The sequence below is a fragment of the Ischnura elegans genome, chromosome X (genome assembly GCF_921293095.1).
Source record: "Ischnura elegans chromosome X, ioIscEleg1.1, whole genome shotgun sequence".
NCBI classification, from domain to species: Eukaryota; Metazoa; Arthropoda; class Insecta; order Odonata; family Coenagrionidae; genus Ischnura; species Ischnura elegans.
In genome coordinates, this window is record NC_060259.1 from 75,533,257 (window position 1) to 75,537,177 (window position 3,921).

Genomic DNA, 3,921 nt, shown 5'->3' on the forward strand with positions numbered 1-3,921 from the left:
AATAAGAATATTCCTACGGTTGAGAATGCAAGCATAAAAGTAAGGAAACAATTCATCAGAAGACTTCGTTGGCCACACTAAGAGATATGATGGCCTGATGAAAATAATCGTGGAAAGACAGGTGGAAGGGAAGAAGAAGGGCAAGGGACGGCCCCGAATCAGTTACATAGGACAGGCAATAAATAGGGATGGACGGATCCAGCATTTTTTTCGGATTCGGATCGGATCCTTGATTTTCGAAGCCGGATCTTTCGGATCGGATATTTTCGGATCCAAATGCATTTTCAAATTCCTGACGCTGAGATTCCCCCGATGATTGGTCAATCTCTTGGGAAGAGTCACACTATGTTCCAGTCGTATTTTGCCTTTTTTTATTTTCCACGGCTGAAATTCTCCTACATAACCTCTGCGAGAGCTTTCAAACACAACGGTTCATGAGTAGGACAAGAATCGCATGCGACGGTGCATTCGAAGCTAGAATCGGAAACCTTTCCACCCTTATGGGGCGTTGCATTCATTGAAGCTACTATTTAAAATTTCGGATCCAGATCCGATGTCTTCCGCGACTTTGGATTCGATGTATCCGATGAAGGGCTATATCCGCGGATATTTGGATCCGAGGTATCCGATTCGACCATCCCTGGTAATAAAGGATGTAATAGAGATGAAATACGTCACCATGAAAAGGCAAGCGGATAGGAAAGAGGAGTAGAGAGCTGGGTCCAACCAATCTTGCGATTGTTGAATAATGATGACGATGATGATGATATGACATGCAAAAGCATCATAAAAATTATTATTCATTGAAGTTTTTTCCGGATCGCAGACTCGTGGTTGAGCTCCCTCAACGTTTTTTTAGGGGAACCACTAGTAATTACTACCGCTAAGACCATTTTCTTGGGGAGCTACAGTCTCGAAGACTCACACACGGCTGATTATCGAGGCCATAGGTACGAAGGTTATTTTTTTCAACCTCAGATGGCACATGTAGCAAAGAAAAGTAAGGGCGAGGAAATGTTTTTTTCTTATTGCAACGAGCCAGGTACGACGAATGCTACTTTTCAACATCACCACCGTGAATCATGAAGCATCCATCTCAGGGGTAGACTAGTGGATCAAAATCCTGATCGCAGACTGCTGTTACCAGTGTGCTGAGATGGGTTCTCACGTTCTTTCCAAAACGAGCTGGTTCACATATTTTTGTTTATTGTCGATAATGATGGACTTACAAAAACAAGGAGACCGTATTTTTACGTTTCTCAATCCGTCGCCTACTTTTCGAGCCGTTCGCAGAGAAAATTCGATGGCATTAACCCTTTCTCATATACTTTGATGACATCACCAACTTATACGGAGGGTGTCTCCACGTCTCAGCTATTCCTTGGCCTTGTTCATGGGCCTCGCGTTATTACGTTTTGTTTACACTCTTGTCTTTGATTCTTTCCTCAACGAGCGGTTCTCCTGCGTAGAGCGCTAGGCTGCGAACGACTGCCATGAAGTAAGTTTTCGACTAGCTATAATCGCACCTCAGTAGAACTTCATTGGTTACGATATCGCCACAGCGCAAAGTTATCTAGGGATTTGATCGATGGGTTTTTCTTCCTCATAGAATAATCCTCCAAAATCGCTAGAATAGTAATGGCTTTGCTTGGTTTCGCTATTTAGTTGGGCCCTCTTCGCTTCTATAGCATTGAGGTGTTTTTCCCCGTCCCATCCCTTCCGAACCTATCCTACCCCATAGGCGTCGACGTGCTCCTATCGCGGCGGCGCCTTTTTCCTTTTCCCTTCCTCTCCAGCCCCTCCCCGGGTGATCGGGCGTATAAGTCTCTGACTTGGTTCCCGGCCCCGGTGTGTTGTTTCCCTGAAGGGCTCCCCTTGAGCCCTTAATCCGTTTGCCATGAAGTGATTTAAATGAAGCTCGTAAAGCAAATTTATTTTTTTGTTATTCATTTGGTCGCATACAGCTATAGGACCAGAAGCAAAATATGTTCGTGAATATAGAATACATCAAATTCATTACTTTACAATGCCATTCTTCGGGGGAGCAAAAACTGTATAGCATATATCAAAAATGAATTGATCGCTCTGGACTTATAGCTGCGCTGCGGACATTTTTGAAAACCAATTAAAATGCTTCCTATTTCGCAACAGAAATCAAGCTTCTAAGTGCTTCCTCTGCGCATCCCCTTTCCTGGGACACTTCCGTATGGATTCCGTATGGTAACGAGATTTCGCTACGTAGCTAATAACAGTAAACTCAAGGCGTGTAAACCAAGCTATGCGAATTACTATGAGAAAAAATTCCCCTGGACCGGGAATAGAACCACGAACCCATAAGTTTCCGGGCCATCATGGGTATCAATGGCAATGCGTAAAGGACTATTTCGTAACCGAAATTGAGTGAACGGACAGTTCGTAACCACGACATCTCGTGACTACGAGAATTGGTAACCAGACAATTTCTAACTGACTATTTCGATAAAAAAACCGGCGGTTCGTATTAAGACGTTCCGTAACCGAAAGTTATGAAATAAAATCATGGAGAGTATGAAAAATATTAATACCAAAAACTACTAAGTATGCAACAGTTGCTTATATTTGCTATTTTCATAATATTTTTATCCTCAGAACACGTTTTGGATTGTGCTTACACCTTATCCTTAACCGAAACCTTTGTTTTTGAAGATTTTGATCCGCTGAAGTCGAGTTTGCACTTATTTTCGCTCATATTTGAATATCACTTTTATACTACCAAGTTATTTAAACAATAGAATTTTTAGAAAAGTAAAATATATATTAAAACAGCTATTTGTGAATGACTTCGAGCCGCTAAAGCGTAATTTGATATTATTTTTTTTACCAACCTTTGACTGCCATTGTTTTTAAAAATGCAAATAGTTTAGACAGTTCAATGTCCCTCTTTGAAAACCGATCAAAACAGTTGTTTCCAAATGATTTAGAATCGCTGGAGCCAAGTCTGCAACTATTTTTACGCACACCACTGCGATATCCAGATTCCTAAATTCCCATGGCAATTCATGCCAACTAAAGTTCACCGCCGTTCACGCGGAAGGCTCGAAATATTGCACATTACCGTCATGCGTGGCTTTAGCGCAGGTTTGAGGCTCTCAAACCATTGTGACTTCAATAAAGTCCTTTCACCCTCGCGTTGCCATCCTTGATGGACCGCGACGGCCTAACAGATAGTACCACGAGCCAGGGGCAGCCTTGGGTGTTTGGGGGTTTTATGCCGAGGTCCTCCTTACCGGAAGTTTTAGGGATTAAGGCTGGGGGGGGGGGGGTGGTTAGGTGCAACTAATACCTGGGTGTGTGGGAGTATATTATACCCACCAGGACAAGCGGTAGGTGCGAGATTAATAAATTGCGTAATTATAAAGATAAATGGTTTAGAAATGGTAAGTTTTACGGTTTTCTGAGGAATATTTTATTCATCCTCACACTATTGTTTTTAGCAATATCAATCCAATTAAGTAAAATGGATGAAACTTAAAAATTTCTCTGAGCTTTGGGGGGGGGGGGGTTGTATCCCCCAAACCCCCCCCCCCTCGCTGCGCCACTGGTGAGGACGATCGATGCGACATTCGTAATCGGAACGGGGCATTAGAAAAGCCGCTCCTCCGCTACTTGTTTGTGTGGGTCATTGCGAGGAACTGTCTCACTCGAGTGGTCGGAAAGCCGCCATCGGAGCTGTCATCCTTCCGTCCTTTCCCTTTCACTCCAACCACTCCTTTCCCGCTTTCCCTTCCATGCATTACGACCTTCATCATCCCAACGCCTATTATTACGCCCCTTGAGCATTTCTGCTGCTGCCTTCGACGTAGGCAACCATCCCTGACGATTAAGGGGGGGGGGGGGGAAATACGAAAGGCAGATTACGTAAGCACAACTTGGTGACCGGGT

General features: G+C 43.6%; 1 pseudogene; it reads right to left on the minus strand.

Moving 5' to 3' along the window:
* Positions 1 to 1,486: 1,486 nt before the first annotated feature.
* Positions 1,487 to 1,571, minus strand: LOC124171965 (annotated as a pseudogene).
* Between the last annotated feature and the right edge of the window lie 2,350 nt (positions 1,572 to 3,921).